Source organism: Oncorhynchus mykiss, chromosome 1, assembly GCF_013265735.2.
Source record: "Oncorhynchus mykiss isolate Arlee chromosome 1, USDA_OmykA_1.1, whole genome shotgun sequence".
Taxonomy (NCBI): Eukaryota; Metazoa; Chordata; class Actinopteri; order Salmoniformes; family Salmonidae; genus Oncorhynchus; species Oncorhynchus mykiss.
Window position 1 is genome coordinate 50,013,394 of NC_048565.1, and position 24,537 is coordinate 50,037,930.

General features: G+C 43.2%; 1 long non-coding RNA gene across 1 annotated transcript in view; it reads left to right on the top strand.

The window, feature by feature from the left end:
• The first annotated feature begins 24,129 nt into the window (after positions 1-24,129).
• The window catches only part of LOC118964841, a 46,018-nt gene continuing 45,610 nt past the window's right edge, over positions 24,130-24,537 (top strand). The window contains exon 1 of the long non-coding RNA XR_005052021.1: positions 24,130-24,515. This is a non-coding gene — a long non-coding RNA (uncharacterized LOC118964841). The remainder of the gene's footprint in view (positions 24,516-24,537) is intronic.

Here is a 24,537-nt window from a genome sequence, read left to right on the forward strand (position 1 = left end):
ACCACCCTCATGGAGTCTGTTTATGACCGTTTGAGCAGACACATGCACATTTGTGGCCTGCTGGAGGTCATTTTGCAGGGCTCTGGCAGTCCTCCTCCTGCTCCTCCTTGCACAAAGGCGGAGGTAGTTGCCCTCCTACGGCCTCCTCCACGTCTCCTGATGTACTGGCCTGTCTCCTGGTAGCACCCCCATGCTCTGGACACTACTCTGACAGACACAGCAAACCTTCTTGCCACAGCTCGCATTGATGTGTCATCCTGGATGAGCTGCACTACCTGAGCCACTTGTGTGGGTTGTAGACTCCGTCTCATGCTACCACTAGAGTGAAAGCACCGCCAGCATTCAAAAGTGACCAAAACATCAGCCAGGAAGCACAGGAACTGAGAAGTTGTCTGTGGTCCCCACCTGCAGAACCACTCCTTTATTGGGGATGTCTTGCTAATTGTCTATAATTTCCACCTGTTGTCTATTCCATTTGCACAACAGCATGTGAAATGTATTGTCAATCAGTGTTGCTTCCTAAGTGGACCATTTGATTTCACAGAAGTGTGATTGACCTGGAGTTACATTGTGTTGTTTAAGTGTTCCCTTTATTTTTTTGAGCAGTGTATATCATTTCCAGTCATACTTTATCAAAACCCTTTTAAAAGTCAGAGCTTTGAATACAAGGCCTCGTTTCCGAGTCTCCCAGATAGTGTTCTAATGTTTCCAGTGCTTGTATTATATTATTTCCATTGTATCGTCCATGTAAAAAAACTATCTGATTAGGATGTATAATATCTCTTATGTCTCTTATGACCGAAAAGAGCTTCTGGATATAAGAACAGCGATTACTCGCCTTGAACTGGACAAAGATTTTTTTTTAACGAGTCCAACGCGAAGGATACACTGCTTCTCCGAGACCAGGCCCAAATCCTTGTCATTCGCGTGAAGAAAAGACACAAGTACAGGGGACAGAGATCGGGGTGCCATGTGAGAATTTGTTGGCAAGTGGGTAACCCCCTCTACTGTCTGTTCTATTGGCCAATGTGCAATCACTGGAGAATAAACGGGATGAGCTCCGTTGGAGACTATCCTACCAACTGGACATTAAAAACTCTGAACCACCTTTACTCCACACAAAGAGACGCATACAAAGCTCTCCCTCGCCCTCCATTTGTCAAATCTAAAAATAATTCTATCCTCCTGATTCCGGCTTACAAGCAAAAACCAAAGCAGGGAGTACCTGACCTGACTCGCTCAATACGGAAGTGGTAAGATGATGCGGATGCTATGCTACAGGAGTGTTTTGCTAGCACAGACTGGAATATGTTCCAGGATTCATCCATTGGCATTGAGGAGTATACCACCTCAGTCACCGGCTTCATCAAAAAGTTCATCGACGACATCATCCCCACAGTGACCGTACATACATTTCCAAACCAGAAGCAACGGATTGCAGGCAACATCTGCACCGAGCTAAAGGCTAGAGCTGCCGCTTTCAAGGAATGGTACACTAATCTAGATGCTTATAAGAAGTCCCGCTACTTCCTCAAATGAACCATCAAACAGGAAAAGCGTCAATACAGGACTAAGTTTGAATCCTACTACGTCGGCTCTGATGCTCGTCAGATGTTGCAGGGCTTGCAAACTATTACAGTCTACAAAGGAGTCAGATCGAGGTTCCTGTGGTTGGCGATTGGTCCCGGCGCCCCGAGGAGGTATGGAACAGCGCGCACACCCATCTCCAGTGTGTCGTCTACCAGCAGAAGGTGCAGGCCAATCGTCAGCGCAGTGTGGCCCCGGTCTTTCACGCCAGTGACAGGGTCTCACTTTCTATGAAGGACCTGCCCCTCCGCCTGCCCTGCCGGAAGCTAAGCCCACGATTTGTGGGGCCGTTCAAAGTCCCGAGTACAGATTACAGCTCCCCGTCCATTACCGTATGTCACCCTCATGTATCTCTCCTCAGGCCGGTGGCTGTCACACCAGCCTTCACTTTGGCTCCCCCTCCTGTCCAGCTCAGGCACTCGGCATTGCCGGCCTTCTAGCTTCCGCAGAATCTGTATCGATCCTCAGGCCGGTGACAGCTGGTCCCTTGGCTAGTGCTGGACTACACAACGCACCTCCCCCTCCCTTGGACATTGAGGGGGCCCCGGCGTATTCAGTCCGCAGCCTGTCGGACTCACTGCGTCATGGGGGTCTTCTCCAGTACCTGGTTGACTGGGAGGGGGATGGCCCCGAACTTGTCTCGTCATCATTACACACACCTGGTTCCAATCCCCACTATATCACTGTATATATCCTCCCTCTGCCATTTGTCTTGGTCAGTCATTGCAAATGTTACTTGTTATCGCCCTGTGCATTTTTGTTTATGAAGATATATTTTGAGCACAACAGCGTTTGGGTTTCGTCCTGCTTTGATCTATGGTGCTTAAATAAACTCAGTAGTTCTAAACCTGTGACTGCTTCCTGCCTACTCCTCTCTACACCAGTGACAATTTGGCCTTCCCATGAATCTTTCTGTACAACTGTTATTTTTGCACTTGGAATGACCATTTCTGCAACTTTGTTTATTGACATAATGTGTATAGATGTATCCTCTTTCATGCATTTCTGGAACTTTGGCTTCTAGCTTTATGCCTTTGTATGCAACTTCCACATGTTTTTTCAGGTATGATGTGGTGTTTCTGAACAAAGAGATCAATGCTGCCGTTGCAGTTTACATTTCACTAAAATGTTTTCTTTCCCCTCGATTAATAATGGGAGTATTTCCATAAGGTAAAGGTTAAGAGGGGTAACAACACAACTCCCTTAGCAGGTCTTGAACCCAGGCCACCAGTAGCAATGAGGAACACCCTAAAAACTGTCCCAATAAGGGATATCTCCAGGACATGTGCTTTTTGGGCCAGTATAGTTGGCCCTGTCCAAAATAAACCCTATCCCCTCCTGCCTAGACACTTTTGTAGATCTGAAACAACTTGATAAGTGTAAGCAATAGAGTGAATGCACTTTGAAATACATATCAGCTCTGTTAACAACTTGCATTGATCAACAGGGAGTACTGGACCCTGGAGGTGCACTGGTGGCCTGGTGCGTGGTGCCGGCACTGGTGGTACCGGGCTGGAGACACGCACCTCAGGGCGAGTGCGGGGAGGAGGAACAGGATGTACTGGGCTGTGGAGGCGTACTGGAGGTCTGGTGCGTGGTGTTGGCACTGGTGGTACTGGATAGAGCGGACCGTGAAGACGCACTGGAGGTCTCGAGCTAATGGCCTGCACAACCCGTCCTGGCTAGATGGTGACTCTAGCCCAGCACGTGCGGGGCGCAGGCACAGGACGCACTGGGCTGTGCAGACATACGGGAGACACAGTGCGCAACGCTGGCGCAGGATATCCTGAACGTTGATGGAATATTATCATAACTCTCAGAAAACTGGACACGAATGTTCTTGCAACGTCCCATAAAATGCTTCTAGAACATTCATTGTGTATATTCTGAGAACATTGTAACCACGTTCTAGATAAGTTCTGCTTGAGATTAAGGAAACGGTCTCCTAACTTTAAGACCAAAACCTGCTAAAAGGGTTCTCAGAAGGTTTTTGCTAACGTAGATCAAATATTCCCCTAACTAATGGAGACTGGACACTCAAACTTTAGGGGTACATTACGGGTAACATTACAGAAATGTTCTCTCTCCCTAAAATTGTTAGCTGAGCAGAGACTAAAATACTGGTGCAATGTTGCTCATACTGTTGCATCTGCAGCCAAGCATATGGAGTACAGCGGTGCCGTGCAGCTTTTCTGCACTGCTTTGCATAGCTTCATGCCCTACTGAGAACGCATTGGCTTTTGAGCACACATGAAACTGCTCTCCTCCTCTCTCTGTTTTTGTCTCTCTCTTTTCCTCTTACTTGCCCTGGCCTTCTCATTTCTTTGATTTCTGTGATTTACAGCATGATGTATTCATGTGCAGCCAGTGCTTGAGCGCTGTTGGAGTCTGGGCTGAGAGTTAATTTGGCTATGAATTATTTATCCCCCTGCTTAATGAACAACCCCCACTTCCAGAAGGCACTGGAACATTACATGTCCCAAAGTGTTGGAATAATTACATTACGTAATGTGATAGCCACTGCCTCAGGCATTGTTCAATACCACCTAAATTGTAGTCTTTGCTTTTTCACTTTGAGTGCCATTATATACATTATGAGAGCATGCAACAGAGCATTGGGGTAGGTGCATCAATTTGTGCACAATTACAGTGATCATGTAATATGGTCACATAGGCTATGGTGTAATGGAATGTTTTGCCTTGTGTGGGTAGGTTTTGTGGGGTTTGACCATATTATTACAGTTTATGTCAGCTGTTATAACTTATTATGACGCTGAGTGTCAAGTAAAGTATAACCAAAAATGTTCAATCTTTTCGACAGGCAATTAAAACCATAAATTGGCATCCTGCGGAACACATGGTTGTGCTAAGAATTGAAAAAGCACTTTTGATACTCTTTCCTGTGGGGAAGGGAAGGTTCATGTGTTCAAATGCAATATGAGAAGAACAAACTGACGAGAGAGAGAGAGAGGAGAGTTAGTGAAGCTATTAAAAGCTGGTGGATATCAACAGTTATTCAAATATAACAACCTTCTGTGGCTTTCATTCCCTCCCGCCACAGATTTACAGTGCTCCATGCTATTCATCAATTTCCCCCTGGAATCCATTATTTTGCCTTCTTCCCTCAAGGTTGCGGGTATTGTCGAGTTGAATGGGCCTCAGCCCTGGCAAACAGTTAATTTTAGAAACTCGTTAAAGTCCCTTCTCTCTCTCAGCCCTCAGCGTGGGATTCTTATAGATTTGGCATACCTGTACAGCAGATTTATGCTTCATTTCAAAAGCAATATCTGGAATAAATAATAGGGGTTATAATAATACATCAAATCAAATCAAATTGTATTTGTCACATACACATGGTTGGCAGATGTTAATGCGAGTGTTGCAAAATGCTTGTGCTTCTAGTTCTGACAATGCAGTAATAACCAACGAGTAATCTAACCTAACAATTCCAAAACTACTATCTTATACACACAAGTGTAAAGGGATAAAGAATATGTACATAAAGATATATGAATAAGTGATGGTACAGAACGGCATCGGCAAGATGCAGTAGATGGTATCGAGTACAGTATATACATATGAGATGAGTAATGTAGGTTATGTAAACGAAGTGGCATAGTTTAAAGTGGCTAGTGATACATGTATTACATAAGATGCAGTAGATGATATAGAGTACAGTATATACATATGAGATGAGTAATGTAGGGTATGTAAACATTATATTAAGTAGCATTGTTTAAAGTGGCTAGTGATATATTTTTACATCAATTTCCATCAATTTCCATTATTAAAGTGGCTGGAGTTGAGTCAGTGTGTTGGCAGCAGCCACTCAATGTTAGTGGTGGCTGTTTAACAGGCTGATGGCCTTGAGATAGAAGCTGTTTTTCAGTCTCTCGGTCCCTGCTTTGATGCACCTGTACTGACCTCGCCTTCTGGATGATAGCGGGGTGAACAGGCAGTGGCTCGGGTGGTTGTTGTCCTTGATGATCTTTATGGCATTCCTGTGACATGGGGTGGTGTAGGTGTCCTGGAGGGCAGGTATTTTGCCCCCGGTGATGCGTTGTGCAGACCTCACTACCCTCTGGAGAGCCTTACGGTTGTGGGCGGAGCAGTTGCCGTACCAGGGGCTGATACAGCCCGACAGCATGCTCTCGATTGTGCATCTGTAGATGTATGTTGTTGTGAAATATTATACAAATTCGGAGTGACAGCTTATATTAAAGGGAAACTTCACTACTAGACACTATTTGGGGTGTTTTTCCAGTCTCCCTACATAATTATTAGTGAGTTCAACCAATGATGTCATTGGTCGATTGAGTCTGCTGTCTGATTTAAAAATGAATGGTGTCATGTTTTGTAGCAATTTTTGTGGCCTTTGTGTTTTGCCAATTGCACGATCATGCGAGTAGATATGGTTGTCCTTGTTCAATAGAGCCATTGGACTTGTCTCAACAATGTTCCTATATGCCAGGACATCGCAGGATATCTAGGCTGACTAATTTTCCCTGGTTTTGTAAAGACTACAGCCTGACTGGATGTCACACCAGCCTTTGCTTTAGCTCCCCCTCCTGTCCAGCTCAGGCGTTCCGCGTTGCCGGCCTTCTAGCTGCTGCCGAGCCTGCTCCTGACAAATGCCCTTCACTCACCAGCCCCAGATTTGTCTCATCATCATCAAACACACCTGGTTCCAATCCCCACTCAATCACTGTATATATACTCCCTCTGTCATGTGTTTTTGTCGGTCATTGTAAATGTTGCTTGTTTTCCTGAGAGGAATCTCTCCTACTATTTCATGAAAACTTTATTATTTTGCACTTTGGGTTTCGTCCCGCTTTCATATATGGTTCTTTAATAAATTCAGCAGTTCTAAACCTGCAACTGCCTTCTACCTACTCCTCTCTACACTTGTGACAGAATGACAGACCTAAGAGAACAGGAAGCAGCAGGACATCCCGACCTCTCCACTATAGGAGAGAAGCTCCTATACCACGACTGGTGCCTGCAGCACCTCGGGACTGCCATGGGTGAGGTGATCCGGACCGTACGCCAGCTGCAAGCTACACCACCACTTTCCCAGCTCTCTATGGTCGTTCTAGCTACCCCACTACCATCTACAGTGCCTTGCGAAAGTATTCGGCCCCCTTGAACTTTGCGACCGTTTGCCACATTTCAGGCTTCAAACATAAAGATATAAAACTGTATTTTTTTGTGAAGAATCAACAACAAGTGGGACACAATCATGAAGTGGAACAACATTTATTGGATATTTCAAACTTTTTTAACAAATCAAAAACTGAAAAATTGGGCGTGCAAAATTATTCAGCCCCCTTAAGTTAATACTTTGTAGAGCCACCTTTTGCTGCGATTACAGCTGTAAATCGCTTGGGGTATGTCTCTATCAGTTTTGCACATCGAGAGACTGAAATTTTTTCCCATTCCTCCTTGCAAAACAGCTCGAGCTCAGTGAGGTTGGATGGAGAGCATTTGTGAACAGCAGTTTTCAGGTCTTTCCACAGATTCTCGATTGGATTCAGGTCTGGACTTTGACTTGGCCATTCTAACACCTGGATATGTTTATTTTTGAACCATTCCATTGTAGATTTTGCTTTATGTTTTGGATCATTGTCTTGTTGGAAGACAAATCTCCGTCCCAGTCTCAGGTCTTTTGCAGACTCCATCAGGTTTTCTTCCAGAATGGTCCTGTATTTGGCTCCATCCATCTTCCCATCAATTTTAACCATCTTCCCTGTCCCTGCTGAAGAAAAGCAGGCCCAAACCATGATGCTGCCACCACCATGTTTGACAGTGGGGATGGTGTGTTCAGCTGTGTTGCTTTTACACCAAACATAACATTTTGCATTGTTGCCAAAAAGTTCAATTTTGGTTTCATCTGACCAGAGCACCTTCTTCCACATGTTTGGTGTGTCTCCCAGGTGGCTTGTGGCAAACTTTAAACAACACTTTTTATGGATATCTTTAAGAAATGGCTTTCTTCTTGCCACTCTTCCATAAAGGCCAGATTTGTGCAATATACGACTGATTGTTGTCCTATGGACAGAGTCTCCCACCTCAGCTGTAGATCTCTGCAGTTCATCCAGAGTGATCAGGCTTGGCTGCATCTCTGATCAGTCTTCTCCTTGCATGAGCTGAAAGTTTAGAGGGACGGCCCGGTCTTGGTAGATTTGCAGTGGTCTGATACTCCTTCCATTTCAATATTATCGCTTGCACAGTGCTCCTTGGGATGTTTAAAGCTTGGGAAATCTTTTTGTATCCAAATCCGGCTTTAAACTTCTTCACAACAGTATCTCGGACCTGCCTGGTGTGTTCCTTGTTCTTCATGATGCTTTCTGCGCTTTTAACGGACCTCTGAGACTATCACAGTGCAGGTGCATTTATACGGAGACTTGATTACACACAGGTGGATTGTATTTATCATCATTAGTCATTTAGGTCAACATTGGATCATTCAGAGATCCTCACTGAACTTCTGGAGAGAGTTTGCTGCACTGAAAGTAAAGGGGCTGAATAATTTTGCACGCCCAATTTTTCAGTTTTTGATTTGTTAAAAAAGTTTGAAATATCCAATAAATGTCGTTCCACTTCATGATTGTGTCCCACTTGTTGTTGATTCTTCACAAAAAAAATACAGTTTTATATCTTTATGTTTGAAGCCTGAAATGTGGCAAACGGTCACAAAGTTCAAGGGGGCCGAATACTTTCGCAAGGCACTGTACATCACCCAGTCCGATCAGCAACGTCCACCTGCCCCTCCCGGAGTGGATTGACGTCACCCCAGCTCACTGGGTTTCTCCTGCAGTGTGACCTCCACCTTGCCCGCCATGCCGGGACGGGCTGTTCTCTCCCAACGCACTGGATCACCGCCTAAACTCCGTCCATGCGCCTTCTACTCATGGAAGCTGTCTCCAGCGGAGCTGAAATACGACGTGGGGGATCATGAGCTGCTGGCCGTCAAGAAGGCGCTGAAAACATGGCGGCACTGGCTTAAGGGTGCTCAACGGCAATTTGGATGGACCACCGAAACCTAGAGTATAGAGGCTGAACTCACGTCAACCCAGGTGGGCCATATTCTTCGGCAGGTTTGACTTTACCCTCTCCTACCACCTGGGATCAAAGAACGTCAAGGCCGATGCGTTGTCCCGGGTTCTTGACACAGAGGATCGGAGGGAGAAAGTGACACCCATTATTCCCCTGTCCCGCATTGTGGCTCCCTCACCTACCCACTGTCCCAAGGGGCGTACTTACATGCACTTTGATGTGGGCACACATTGCACCTGTGTCAGGGCACCGGGGTATAGCCCGTACTATCGACTGTCTCTCCGCCAAGTACTGGTGGCCCACCTTGGCCCAGGACATCCGAGTTTACGTCTCCTCCTGCTCAATCTGCGCACAGAACAAGACACCGAGACACCTCCCCTATGGCAAACTCCACCCGCTGACGGTTCCACAACAACCCTGGTCCCATCACTCCGTGGACTTTGTCAAAGACCTTCACCCCTCAGAGGGGCACACAATGATCCTGGTCGTTGTGGACCAGTTTTCCAAAGCCTGTTGTTTGATTCCTCTGTCTGGTCTCCCTACGGCCATGCAGACCGTAGAGGCTCTCTTCTATCATGTTTTCCGGCACTACGGGATCCCGGAGGACATCGTGTCTGACCGTGGTCCTCAGTTCACCTCCCGTGTCTGGAAGGCCTTCATGGAACGACTGGGGGACACGGTCAGCCTCACCTCCGGTACTGTCAGGACCGGCCGGGGGAGTGGGCTACGTTTCTGCCTTGGGCAGAATACGCACAAAACTCCCTCCGTCACTCCTCCACTAAGCTCACACCCTTCAGTGTGTTCCAGGCTATCAGCCAGCCCTGGCACCGGAGTCAGATCGAGGCTCCTGATGTGGACGATTGTTTCCTTCGGCAGAAGGTGCAGGCCTATGGTCACCGCAGTGTGGCCCCAATCTTTCACCCCAGTGACAGGGCCTGGCTTTCTATGAAGGACCTGCCCCTCCGCCTGCTCTGCCGGAAGTTGAGCCTGCAGTTTGCTGGGTCGTTCAAAGTCCTGAGGAGAGTCAATAAGGTGACGTGCAGATTACAGCTCCCCGTCCATTACCATATGTCACCCTCATTTCATGTATCTCTCCTCAGGCCGGTGGCTGTCACACCAGCCTTCGCTTTGGCTCCCCCTCCTGTCCAGCTCAGGCACTCGGCATCGCCGGCCTTCTAGCTGCTGGAAAACGCCCTTCACTCATCAACCCCGGAGTTGTCTCGTCTTCATTACACACAGCTGCTTCCAACCCCCACTCAATGCTGTATATAGACCTCTGTCATTTGTCTTTGTCGGTCATTGTAAATGTTGCTTGTTTTCCTGAGGAATGTCTCCTCACTATTTCCTGAGTACTTTATTCTTTTGCACTGGGTTTCGTCCCGCTTTTATATTTGGTGCTTTAATAAATTCAGTAGTTCTTAACCTGTGACTACCTCCTGCCTAGTTCTATCTACACCTGTGACACTGGAGCCATACTTCCTTGTTCCCTCCTTCGAAGGCAGGCTTTTCAAAACTGGGCGGTAATAGTTTACAGGTTCACAGGAGCTTTGTTACCATGCACTGTCTATCCGAGACTGCTAAATAGTTAACTACAATGGCTGCTTCTGATGATTCCTTTTTCCAAGAAGTGCTGGAACATACAGCCCTATTTATTTGAGCAGGAATAAACTGAAGAGGTGTTGAAACGGCGGGAAAAATAATTGCGAGACCAGCAATCAGCGAACGCAGCTGGACCAGGACTCAGGAGGGTAAAATGACAAATGAGTAAGTTGTTCTTCGGTTTCATGCTAGCTCGCAGTATCAGCTCTCTTTTAACCGATGCAGTTCTTTTTAGTTCAGGATCACTTGGTGTTTAGCTAGCTAGTTATTTTGTTTGCTATAACATTAGCTAAAATATACTGTAGTCTAACGTGCTAACTAGACTAGCTAGCCTCAGTGCCTCATGAGAACTGGATAAATGTTTTGATGATGGCGGAGAGTAAATAGATGATTTGGGTTGATGACTCATTAGTCTTGGAGTAACTCCTATAACATTAGCTAAAATATACTGTAGTCTAACGTGCTAACTAGACTAGCTAGCCTCAGTGCCTCATGAGAACTGGAGAAATGTTTTGATGATGGCGGAGAGTAAAGAGATGATTGGGTGATGATTGGGAGATTTGGGTTGATGACTCATTAGTCTTGGAGTAACTCCGATATACCTGTCTGTTTTAGCAAGCAAATATGTGTCTGTGAGATGCCTCATATTCTACACCATGGTGCTACAGTAGGAATACAGACAGTACACAATGATTTCCCATGAATGTGTAATAGCGTTTTCATCTTTCTCCCAGACAATACCACTTTGATGCAAAGAAGATGACTCTCAAGAGGAGATGTGAAAGGTACCATAACAACAAACTCCCTTTTTATTAAAGTGACTCATAACACCTCACTGCACTACAGAAACACACCATATGCAAGAATTCCCTCATTTATCATAAGCATTAATAAAATATTTTTTATTCTACTGTACATACAGTTGAAGTCGGAAGTTTACATACACCTTAGCCAAATACATTTAAACTCAGTATTTCACAATTCCTGACATTTAATCCTAGTAAAAATTCCCTGTCAGGTCAGTTAGGATCACCATGTTATTTTAAGAATGTGAAATGTCAGAATAATAGTAGAGAGCTTTTATTTCTTTCATCACATTCCCAGTGGGTCAGAAGTTTACATACACTCAATTATAATTTGGTAGCATTGCTTTTAAATTGTGTAACTTGGGTCAAACATTTCGGGTTGTCTTCCACAAGCTTCCCAGAATAAGTTGGATGCATTTTGACCCATTCCTCCTGACAGAGCTGGTGTAACTGAGTCAGGTTTGTAGGCCTCTTTGCTCGCACACACTTTTTCAGTTCTGCCCACACATTTTCTATGGGATTGAGGTCAGGGCTTTGTGATGGCCACTCCAATACATTGACTTTGTTGTAGTTAAGCCATTTTGCCACAACTTTGGAAGTATGCTTGGAGTCATTGTCCATTTGGAAGACCAATTTGCGACCAAACTTTAACTTCCTGACAGATGTCTTGAGATGTTGCTTCAATACAGTGGGGCAAAAAAGTATTTAGTCAGCCAGCAATTGTGCAAGTTCTCTCACTTAAAAAGATGAAAGAGGCCTGTAATTTTCATCATAGGTACACTTCAAATATGACAGACAAAATTAGAAAAAACAATCGAGAAAATCACATTGTAGGATTTTTTATGAATTTATTTGCGAATGATGGTGGAAAATAAGTATTTGATCAATAACAAAAGTTTATCTCAATACTTTGTTATATACCCTTTGTTGGCAATGACAAGGTCAAACGTTTTCTGTAAGTCTTCAAGGTTTTCACACACTGTTGCTGGTATTTTGGCCCATTCCTCCATGCAGATCTCCTCTAGAGCAGTGATGTTTTGGGGCTGTTGCTGGGCAACACGGACTTTCAACTCCCTCCAAAGATTTTCTATGGGGTTGAGATCTGGAGACTGGCTAGGCCACTCCAGGACCTTGAAATGCTTTTTACGAAGCCACTCCTTCGTTGCCCGGGCGGTGTGTTTGGGATCATTGTCATGCTGAAACACCCAGCCACGTTTCATCTTCAATGCCCTTGCTGATGGAAGGAGGTTTTCACTCAAAATCTCACGATACATGGCCCCATTCATTCTTTCCTTTACACGGATCAGTCGTCCTGGTCCCTTTGCAGAAAAACAGCCCCAAAGCATGATGTTTCCACCCCCATGCTTCACAGTAGGTATGGTGTTCTTTGGATGCAACTCAGCATTCTTTGTCCTCCAAACACGACGAGTTGAGTTTTTACCAAAAAGTTATATTTTGGTTTCATCTGACCATATGACATTCTCCCAATCTTCTTATGGATCATCCAAATGCTCTCTAGCAAACTTCAGACGGGCCTGGACATGCACTGGCTTAAGCAGTGGGACATGTCTGGCACTGCAGGATTTGAGTCCCTGGCGGCGTAGTGTGTTACTGATGGTAGGCTTTGTTAATTTGGTCCCAGCTCTCTGCAGGTCATTCACTAGGTCCCCCCGTGTGGTTCTGGGATTTTTGCTCACTGTTCTTGTGATCATTTTGACCCCACGGGGTGAGATCTTGTGTGGAGCCCCAGATCGAGGGAGTCTTGTATGTCTTCCATTTCCTAATAATTGCTCCCACAGTTGATTTCTTCAAACCAAGCTGCTTACCTATTGCAGATTCAATCTTCCCAACCTGGTGCAGGTCTACAATTTTGTTTCTGGTGTCCTTTGACAGCTCTTTGGTCTTGGCCATAGTGGAGTTTGGAGTGTGACTGTTTGAGGTTGTGGACAGGTGTCTTTTATACTGATAACAAGTTCAAACAGGTGCCATTAATACAGGTAACGAGTGGAGGACAGAGGAGCCTCTTAAAGAAGAAGTTACAGGTCTGTGAGAGCCAGAAATCTTGCTTGTTTGTAGGTGACCAAATACTTATTTTCCACCATAATTTGAAAATAAATTCATAAAAAATCCTACAATGTGACTTTCTGGATTTTTTTCTCATTTTCTCTGTCATAGTTGAAGTGTACCTATGATGAAAATTACAGGCCTCTTTCATCTTTTTAAGTGGGAGAACTTGCACAATTGGTGGCTGACTAAATCTTTTTTTGCCCCACTATACGTGCAGTCGGGCTGTCTTCCTTCAGGAATCTGTGTAGAAAATTGCTGCCCCAAATCTCAAGCACTAATCCCAGGACAGAGCTGTGCTGGCTGTGCCAGAGGAACAACTATCAGGTCTTCAGATCTGCCAGAAGCTGTTAAATCAGGCAAGCTGAAGAAGCAAGAGCAGCATCTCCTGCTTGTTTAGAGTGAGCGGTCTGTCTACCAGAAGAGGCTTGCTGACTGCAAGACCATTTCTCTAATGTTCTTTTGTTGTTGTTTGCAGGGGCACTATCCTTGCAGCCAGGTCCCATCTACTTTTTTAACTGCTAGCAAGTGTAGCTTGTTTAGTGTCTGCTGTGAAGGAATACTACATTAACTCAACTATTTGATTAATGAAGGCATGTCATCCAGCAAAGGCAGCAGCGCAGTCATCAACTACATGCACCATTTCAACACCAACTACGGAATTGGGAAACATGTGTGGACCTGAATTGTGACAACTGCAGTGGCCAAAGCAACAACACGTTTGTGCTCTGGTATTGTGCCTGGCAGACCATGCACAAGCTCTACCACAGTATGGACCTTGTCTTCCTGATCACAGGCCACACCAAGTTTACCCCCGACTGGTGCTTCAGCCTCATCAAGCAGAGCTTCAGAAAGAGCAGAATGAACACTTTGTCAGAGATTTCTGGTGTGGTGAAGGACAACAGCTGGTTGGACTGGAGGATGGTACGGTGCTGGTGGAAAGCTATGGCTGGCAACAACACCTGACTCCGTACTTTAGGCCGCTGCCACAGATCAAGCCAAACCAGCACTTTTTGTGAATAGCACTTTTTTCTCAGACCAACAAATACGATGATAGATACTGTACATGCAATGCTTTTACAATAAAGGAAATATTTCCACCTCTACTCTTGTCCACGGTGGTCTGCAAACCCACAACCTTGTGCAGCCCCGTGCTCTATAAAAATGTCTGCGTTGCAATGTAAGGCTTACAGGACGAAGAACAGTTTCTGAAACTGCTTCACTCCCTTAGATAAACAAGCTAGCTAGCGGACCACTTTTCTGCTGCGCTGATGTTGGCTGATCAGATAGCTCCCTCTTGGAACTGAGAGGAAAAATGAATAGATTAACATTAATTTGCCACGTTGGACGACATGGCAACCCCATCAGTTGAGACCAATTCTGTTTCAAAATCCTCTGGCTGAAAGTGCTGGTGAAAAAACACATCCATTTTTATATTTTTCACGCCTCCACAGGGCGGTTCTCCACATCCTGAAATCACGATGAATTGTAAATATTGTGGTTTATTTACAACCAGGCACCGTAGCTGGCCCGTTTTTGAAAGATAAGCAGAGATTTGCATATTTAACTAAGGAGCTTGCGAAAACAAGAGCCAATCAGCCTTCTGCAAACAGTTCTCACGATCAGTCTAATTCAGTCACACCGCAAGTCATCACTGTTTCCCTACTGCGTGTGTGTGTGTGTGCAATGACTACAGCTGTTTTTCTCTTTAGGCTCACTTAGGTTCCTTACTTCATGGAGGAGAGATACAGGAACAGCGCTGGGCACCGGGTGTTCTTCATAGAAGAGGTAAGAGCCATAGTCATGTAGCATCTCTTTAAACAGGCGACAGAGAGCTAAGTGAGGAAGGTAAGAGAATTGGGTTTGGTAGATGAAGATAGGCCCCCTACGGCCAAGTTGAAGAAATTGGCTGCAACTGGAAGTACGATTTCATACATTTTCATTTGGGATGCGATTGAAAATCACAACAAAAGCATCTCTGTGTGTGTGTACATTCTCATTCAGTAGTAATCCTATAAATCTGTTCACTGGCCACCGTTCCAGTATGAATGTTTTCCTGTTATTTTAGGAGAATGTTTAAGCATTGTGTAATTAACAATGGCTTAACCTCTTCATAAGATCCCTCTACAACCCCCTTTCTCACAGAAAGCCAAAGCCTGAGAAAATCTGAATGGGGATGTGTCAGTCTCTCTTGCTCTATCTAGCCTACTCCACAATGTGAACAAAAATGTTCACAAACACAAACTAGATCTTGTATACGTGATTAGTAGGCCTAGTTAGGGCTAAAAAATAATGTGTTTATTTTGTGAATGTTCACACAAACTAGATATCCTCATAAAATTGAGTGTGTTTCTTTTGTGAAGTACTGTCTTGTGAAATATTTATATCTGTCACGTTCTGACCTTAGTTCCTTTGTTATGTCTTTGTTTTAGTTTGGTCAGGGCGTGAGTTGGGGTGGGTAGTCTCTGTTGAGTTTATGTGTTTGGCCTGGTATGGTTCTCAATCAGAGACAGGTGTCGTTCGTTGTCTCTGATTGAGAATCATACTTAGGTAGCCTGTTTTCCCACTCTTGTTTGTGGGTGGTTATTTTCTGTTTAGTATATGTCACCTTACAGAACTGTTTCGTTTCATTTCATTCTCTTTGTTATTTTGTTTAGTGTTCTGAGTTTAAATAAATATGAACATGGACACTTACAACGCTGCGCATTGGTCCGATCTCTCATACTCCTCGTCAGAGGAGGACGAATCCTGTTACAATATCTATCCTAAAGCTTCTGCGTCTGGATTTTAGAAGAGCGCCACAAAAGAATGTGTATTATCCCTTTATTTGAACTAAGAACTAGGTATTATCCTTTATAGAGAATAGTAGGCCAGGCCTAACCTCTGGCTGCCAATTCAGTAATGCTGTTTTTCTTTCTTTCTTCTTTCCAGAGCAGATCACATTTCCCAGCCAGGCTATGAGGTTTTAATGAGGCAAAAGATCCCTGTTAGCGATGACTTTTTAATTACCGGAAGGGCCACTTTCCTCGTCAGCCGAATAATGGTGAGGCCATAAAATCATTTAAAGATGATCTCTAAAGTGCTAGACATTATGTTACTGCAAGAGAGGAGAGACTCAAAATTACATTGTGTCTGGAACATTGATCAAAGTGGGAAAGGGAGAGGAGCCAGGTTTTGTCAGACCCTGAACCATAGTGTCTGCTACTTTAAAGAATACCTTTGCATCAGCAACAAGAGATACATTCATTTGGAATAAAGATTACCTCCACAAGTATGCTTGGTGTGAGTACGTGAGGTGCTGATTGGAAGATAACACTTGGAAGACACCTGGGAAGTGGGTGACAAGTCACCTTTGATTTATGGTGCAACAGAAAGTTGGAGTCTGTGATTTAAAATAGGGTTACCCCTGTTGGTTTAGTTTGTTCCTGTGCCAGACATAATGTTATCAGTCACTATTATTATTTTATAACGGAGCTGAAAATATCCTGCATGCAGTTTGTCTGCACCAGTGTTTAAAGTAGATATTTGAATTTAGTACATGGAATATATAGTTTTCATAGTCTAATTGCAAAGGCCTTCAGTCAATGGTAAACATCCCTCTGTGGCTGCATATTCAAGTATGAAATGACTGAGGCAATGCATGAATATACAGCAAATAATCAATATTGATATGAATAATCAATGAACCGGTGTCATGTTTATTTCATATTGTTTTGATATGTTTTAACAACAAAAAATATATAACATTTGTTTACAGTAATAGGCCTACTGCAACACAATCATTTCTGGAATTACGATCCAAACAAACCTGTGACAAAGTAATTTAGAAAACATTTGTTCAAAGAAACCAAAAATGTATGTAGCTACTACAGATTCACCTTTGAAGCTAGAATCCGTAGTTGTTACATACATTTTTGGACTTATACCCATTTATTGTTGGAGAATATAAATGCCTCATCAGCTTAGTTCAATTGTTGTACCCCATCCGAACCAAAAATATAAGCTTGTTTTACAACAATGTTTGTAAACAATGTTCATGTAAACAAACACTGTATAGCCTCAAACCTTGGTTAAAGTTATTATTTTGATATCATGGATGGTCAGTCTTCACATCCATAGCTCTGTCTATCAATTTGAGAGAGGTTACATTATTCCAGGCCCAGCCCTCATGTTTTCACCAAAACAGGTGGGGTGTCCACTTTGTATTGTTTCAACGAAGGAATCTAGCCTTGATGTGATGAAGATTCCAAACGTTTCCTACAGATTTATATCAAAAGACTGAACAAACAAGAATCTGTATTAGTGAAAACGGTTCCCCATCTTTACTTCCCCCAGTCTAAACCGTGTGGATCTGTCCCAAATGGCTACCTTTTCCCTATATAGTGCACTACTTTTGTTTGAGAGCCCTATGGGTCCTGGTCAAAAGTAGTGCACTACATTGGGAATAGGGTGCCATTTAGGATGCATGCAGCGTATTAAAGCTCACATTGTGATGGCCACCCACGGGACCATTCCTTTGAACATGTTTTCCTAAGAGCTTGTTTCTTGACCTTTTTTTCTTGCATATTTCTCTTCCGTACTCATCCAAAAATTAAATAGGTAGAAAAAAGGAGAGGAAAAAGTAAACAAGCGTGTCTATGTAATGACGTCCAAACAGAGTGCACTGACTACGGTGGTACACTGCAGTATGCCTAATCTGACTACAGGGCTATGCAACACACCTTAAAAAAGAGAACAATCATCCCTGTCACAAACATGTCACATACAACCAGAGGTAATGTAGTGCAGCCATGTACCCATGATGTAGGATGTGAAAGTGGTCCATAAACTGAGATGACACACCAGGGCAGTGTCCCAAATGGAACCATTTTCCCTATAAAGGGCCCTTGTCAAAACAAGTTCACTGTAAAGAGAATATGGTGCCATTTGGGACACAGAGCCTTTCCATGATGCTGGCTGATGCGATGGCTGTGTCTATTTTTGGTCAGGCCCCTGTGATTCATCAGGGACTGTTTGGCGGTCTGATGTGGCAGGATGTGTCATACCACTAATTGTCCGACTGGCTCATGGTGAGTTCTGACCGACCTCTGTGCTCTTGAACAGACCTGACCTGAGACTGATAACACTATGTCTGACACAGGAACAAACTAAACCAAAAGGGGCAAACCTATTTTATATCTGACTCATCTGAGGAGAAAAACATCAACAGTATACAGTAGGTGCAGCTCAGCTAACTGGTTCTTACAAGTGCAAAAAAGAGCAGACTTCATAAGGTATAGTGTTTCAGGTATAATGAAGCAGTCTGATTTTCTTAAAATGGAATGAAATCATTACTGCATGTTTCCATCTGTATAATTAAACATTCCCAAAGCCTTTCATCAAGGTATTCAATGATGGAATGCAAAATGACAAATTGTTGGCACGCAATATACATTTTTGGTGCGATGCATATGCCTACATTTAATAATTACTATTATACAACGGGTGGGTCTAATCCTGGATGCTAATTGGTTAAAACCTCATTTCAGCCGGCGTCATTTCCACGTAACCACCGGCTAAAGCTATGATGTTGAAATGCCTATTTACTCTGTTCCATCTCACGGCGCAATCCACTGTCTCACCAGCCCAGCCAGGCAATTTACAGTATAAACTTGATCTCTGCTATGAAAAGCATCTAAAATGATCTCCCATCTATTTTAGACTAGCATTTGATTTTCAACAGCAGAGATTTGTATACACTTTGCTGTCAGTCTCTCTGACATTTGCAACATTGTTTCCATATTGAAATTCGATCTCCCGCTGTCCCATAGTAATACATGTGCCGGGAGTCGGGACAACTAAGACAGGCAGGCAGCTTTTCTCCGCCAGTCGAAAACATGAATCAGCTGGCATCATTTTATGGATATAAAGTACCAGTCAAAAGTTTGGACACCCCTACAAATAGCACACCTCTAACGTTGTACTGTGCTAATGCAATTATTAAAATCAGTCACACTACTAAATGCTACCAAATGAAACACAATTCATTCATAATACTGTGAATATATAGTTTCACAGACATATTGTTGCATTTTTTTCTGGTTTGTGTGAAATCGTTAAGAATAATATAAAACCAGTCTGCACACCACCAAGGTGAACTGGTTTAGTCTTGACTCTTGGTTGACAGTGTTGGGGGATGGGTAACGTATTGATGCTCGAGTACCAAATCAACACAAATGGATAAGAAAAAAAGGAAAGAAGAAGAGGAGAAATGTGCAAAAGAAAAGGGTATGCAGCTATATTTTTTGTTAGCAATAGGGTAATAGTGTAATAATTTGATTATCTTTTTAATCTGTATATATATATATATAACACAATTTGTTTCTATTCGTCTTCTTTACTTATTTTTTATATTTATGAGTCTTATTTTGTATATAGTTTTAAATGTTCTGATTATTTATTTGTATTGTTCCAAATGTCTGAATAAAAATTACAGTTAGTGCAGAATGGCGTTTTTTTTTTTTTTGCGGGGGGTTCACCCTAGGAGCCATACAAGTTAGAACCGCCACTGTGTGGAAGGATGAAATAGTATGAATTAATGAATAAATTTGTCAAAATAACGTTTGTAATGAAAATGTCAATCATTATTTATGTTGGTAACCCGTTGTATAAAAGTGATAATGCCCTCATAGCCAGTGTTTGGAGGATATATTGGCATGGATATATCTACTTCGTCTCAGGCCCATGCCAATATATCCTCCAAACACCAGCTTCTTGGGCATTATCACCTAAATTCATTATCAATTATTTATTAATGCAGATGTTTTAGACATGTGAAAATCATCACATGAAAATCCAATTTGCAGATTCACATATAAAATATCACTTTCACATGTAAAAATCAAATTAGTAGTTTCATATGTGCATTTCACATGAACTTTTTTTTCATTTCTCCATCCCCAACCCTCAGATTTTTACCGAAGCTGTGGCAGGGAGTACACTGTTTCAATTAGGGATTGCCACTTTAAACATCTTTTATATGGTGAAATCCTATAGTGAGTGAGTTACTTTTGTGCCATCAATATCAAGTAAAGAACAATATTCTTAGTTTTGCAAACAAAAATGATGATATTGAAAGCACAACATCAACTTAAAAATATTGATAGCAAAACTAAATAATGCAAGGACATTTTAAAATGCAAGAGCAAATGAATTGTACATGGATGCATAAAAATACACTATATACAGTGCCTTGCGAAAATATTCGGCCCCCTTGAACTTTGCGACCTTTTGCCACATTTCAGGCTTCAAACATAAAGATATAAAACTGTATTTTTTTGTGAAGAATCAACAACAAGTGGGACACAATCATGACATTTATTGGATATTTCAAACTTTTTTAATAAATCAAAAACTGAAAAATTGGGCGTGCAAAATTATTCAGCCCCCTTAAGTTAATACTTTGTAGCGCCACCTTTTGCTGCGATTACAGCTGTAAGTCGCTTGGGGTATGTCTCTATCAGTTTTGCACATCGAGAGACTGACATTTTTTCCCATTCCTCCTTGCAAAACAGCTCGAGCTCAGTGAGGTTGGATGGAGAGCATTTGTGAACAGCAGTTTTCAGTTCTTTCCACAGATTCTCGATTGGATTCAGGTCTGGACTTTGACTTGGCCATTCTAACACCTGGATATGTTTATTTTTGAACCATTCCATTGTAGATTTTGCTTTATGTTTTGGATCATTGTCTTGTTGGAAGACAAATCTCCGTCCCAGTCTCAGGTCTTTTGCAGACTCCATCAGGTTTTCTTCCAGAATGGTCCTGTATTTGGCTCCATCCATCTTCCCATCAATTTTAACCATCTTCCCTGTCCCTGCTGAAGAAAAGCAGGCCCAAACCATGATGCTGCCACCACCATGTTTGACAGTGGGGATGGTGTGTTCAGCTGTGTTGCTTTTACGCCAAACATAACGTTTTGCATTGTTGCCAAAAAGTTCCATTTTGGTTTCATCTGACCAGAGCACCTTCTTCCACGTGTTTGGTGTGTCTCCCAGGTGGCTTGTGGCAAACTTTAAACGACACTTTTTATGGATATCTTTAAGAAATGGCTTTCTTCCATAAAGGCCAGATTTGTGCAATATACGACTGATTATTGTCCTATGGACAGAGTCTCCCACCTCAGCTGTAGATCTCTGCAGTTCATCCAGAGTGATCATGGGCCTCTTGGCTGCATCTCTGATCAGTCTTCTCCTTGTATGAGCTGAAAGTTTAGAGGGACGGCCAGGTCTTGGTAGATTTGCAGTGGTCTGATACTCCTTCCATTTCAATATTATCGCTTGCACAGTGCTCCTTGGGATGTTTAAAGCTTGGGAAATCTTTGTGTATCCAAATCCGGCTTTAAACTTCTTCACAACAGTATCTCGGACCTGCCTGGTGTGTTCCTTGTTCTTCATGATGCTCTCTGCTCTTTTAACGGACCTCTGAGACTATCACAGTGCAGGTGCATTTATACGGAGACTTGATTACACACAGGTGGATTGTATTTATCATCATTAGTCATTTAGGTCAACATTGGATCATTCAGAGATCCTCACTGAACTTCTGGAGAGAGTTTGCTGCACTGAAAGTAAAGGGGCTGAATAATTTTGCACGCCCAATTTTTCAGTTTTTGATTTGTTAAAAAAGTTTGAAATATCCAATAAATGTTGTTCCACTTCATGATTGTGTCCCACTTGTTGTTGATTCTTCACAAAAAAATACAGTTTTATATCTTTATGTTTGAAACCTGAAATGTGGCAAAAGGTCGCAAAGTTCAAGGGGGCCGAATACTTTCGCAAGGCACTGTATGTGGACACCCCTTAGTAGTGAATTCTGCTATTTCAGCCACTTGTATCCAATCGAGCACACAGCCATACAATCTCCATAGACAAACACTGGAAGTAAAATGGAATTACTGAAGAGCTCAGTGACTTTCAACGTGGCGCCGTCATAGGATGCCACCTTTCCAACAAGTCACTTTGTCAATTGTCTGTCCTTCCAGAGCCTCCCGGTCAACTGTAAGTGTGGTTATTGTGAAGTAGAAACATTTAGGAACAACAACGGCACAACCACAAAGTGGTTGGCCACACAAGCTCACAGAATGGGACCACAGAGTGCTGAAGCGTGTAGTAAAAATCATCTGTCCTCAGTTGCAACACTCACTACAGAGTTCCAAACTACCTCTGGAAGCAACGCTAGCACAATAACTGTTCATCGGGAGCCTCATGAAATGGGTTTCCATTGCCAAGCAGCCACACACAAGCCTAAGATCACCATGCATAACACCAAGCGTTGGCTGGTGTGGTGTAAAGCTAGCCGCCATTGGCCTCTGGAAACATGTTCTCTGGATGAATCACGCTTCACAATCTGGCAGTCGAATCTGGGTTTGGCAGATGCCAGGAGAACACTACCTGCCCCAATGCATTGTGCAAACTGTACATTTTGGTGGAAGCGGAATAATGGTCTGGGGCTGTTTTTCATGGTTTGAGCTAGGCCTCTTTGTTCCAGTGAAGGATTATTATATTTTGTATTTTATCCCCTTTATAAATTACGAACTTGTCTCATGACTGCAACTCCCCAACAGGCTTGGGAAAGGCAAAGGTCAAGTCTCGCTTCCTCCGTAACATGATCAACCAAACCTCGCTCCTTAACACCCACCCACTTAACCCAGAAGCCACCCACACCAACGTGTCAGAGGAAACACTGTTGAACTGACAGTAAGCCTACAAGCGCCCGGCCCAACAGAAGGAGTCGATAGAGCGCGATGAGCCAAGTAAAGCCCCTACGGCCAAAACCTCCCGAAACCAATTGTGCACCACCCTATGGGAATCCCGGTCACGGCCGGTTGTGACACAGCATGGGATGGAACCCGGGTCTGTAGTGGTGCCACAGACCGCTGTGCCACTCAGGAGGCCTAAGTGAAGGGAAATCTTAACCCTACAGCATACAATGGCATTCTAGACGATTCCATCCTTCAAACTTTGTTCAACTTTCCTTTTTCAGCATGACAATACCCTCGTGCACAAAGCAAGGTCCATACTGTACAGAAATGGTTTGTGGAAGAAATTGACTGGCCTGCACAGAGCCCAGACCTCAACTGCATCGAACACCTTTGGGATTAATTGGAACACCGACTGCAAGCCAGGCCTAATCTCCCAACATCAGTGCCCGACCTTACTAATGCTCTTATGGAAAGCAGGTGGCTGCATACTTTTGGTCATGTAGTGTCGTTTTTAGTGATGATGCAATTAAATAAAACGCCTCACTCTTTCCTACAATTTCCCCTATCTTTGGTATTGTTACCCTGGCCTTTGCTTTCGCTGCCTATTATCCAGCGGTGGAAAAATTACTCAAAAGTCATACTTGAGTAAAAGTAAAGATACCTTAATGGAAAATGACTCAAGTAAAAGTGAGTCACCCAGTAAAATACTTATTGAGTAAAAATCTAAAAGCATTTGGTTTTAAATATACTTCAATATCAAGCGTAAATGGAATTGCTAAAAGTATTACTAATTTCAAATTCCTTATATTATGCAAACCAGACAGCACAACTTTTAAAAATGTATTTATGGATAGCCAGGGGCACACTACAACACTCTGATATTGATTTACAAACCAAGCATTTGTGTTTAGTGAGTCCACCAGATCAGAGGCAGTAGGGATGACCAGGGATGTTCTCTTGATAAGTGCGTGCATTGGACCATTTTCCTGTCAAACTGTAACAAGTACTTCTGGGTGTCTGAGGAAGAAAAAAAAAAACGACTTGAGTAGTTTAAAGTATTTTTACTTAAGTACTTTACACTCTACTTGTATTCATTTGCAAGTGTTGATACATTTATTCGAGCAACATAGCACCCTGCATCCTACTGCTAGTTTACCAATGAAACCAGAAGTGGTGCAAAAAAATAATTTAGAGTTTGTCAAAAAACGTTTTCGCAAAGGTAGAAACTGTTACAAAGGATGAGATCGTATTACGACATGCTCCTGTCTGAGCGCGCGAAGCGTCACTATAGTCCACACGCCGCCTTCAGTTTATTCGCAGTCGAAGGGAGGAGAGCTAGATAATACGCACCAGTGTATTGTAGTGGTGCTAGTATAGCAGACTATTTGGGTTTCAGACCTTGTATAATTCTCGAATTCCTCCTGAGGGATAGAGAATATTTGGACACTGGGAACACGTCGGCGCACCTAGCCTACGGCAGCAATGAATTCACGCGGTTTCCGGTTCTTCGTCGCTATCTCTGAGCTGAAGAAGACTGTAACAGTATGTATAACGTTAGTAGCTAACTAGAGCAGTCGACTGTTTTCATACCTGGGTTTGCAGAAAAGTAAAGCATGACAACGTCCTCCGCGGGGTAAAACTACGACTGACTATTATGTTATGAGGTGAGTAACCTCTACATGTTTA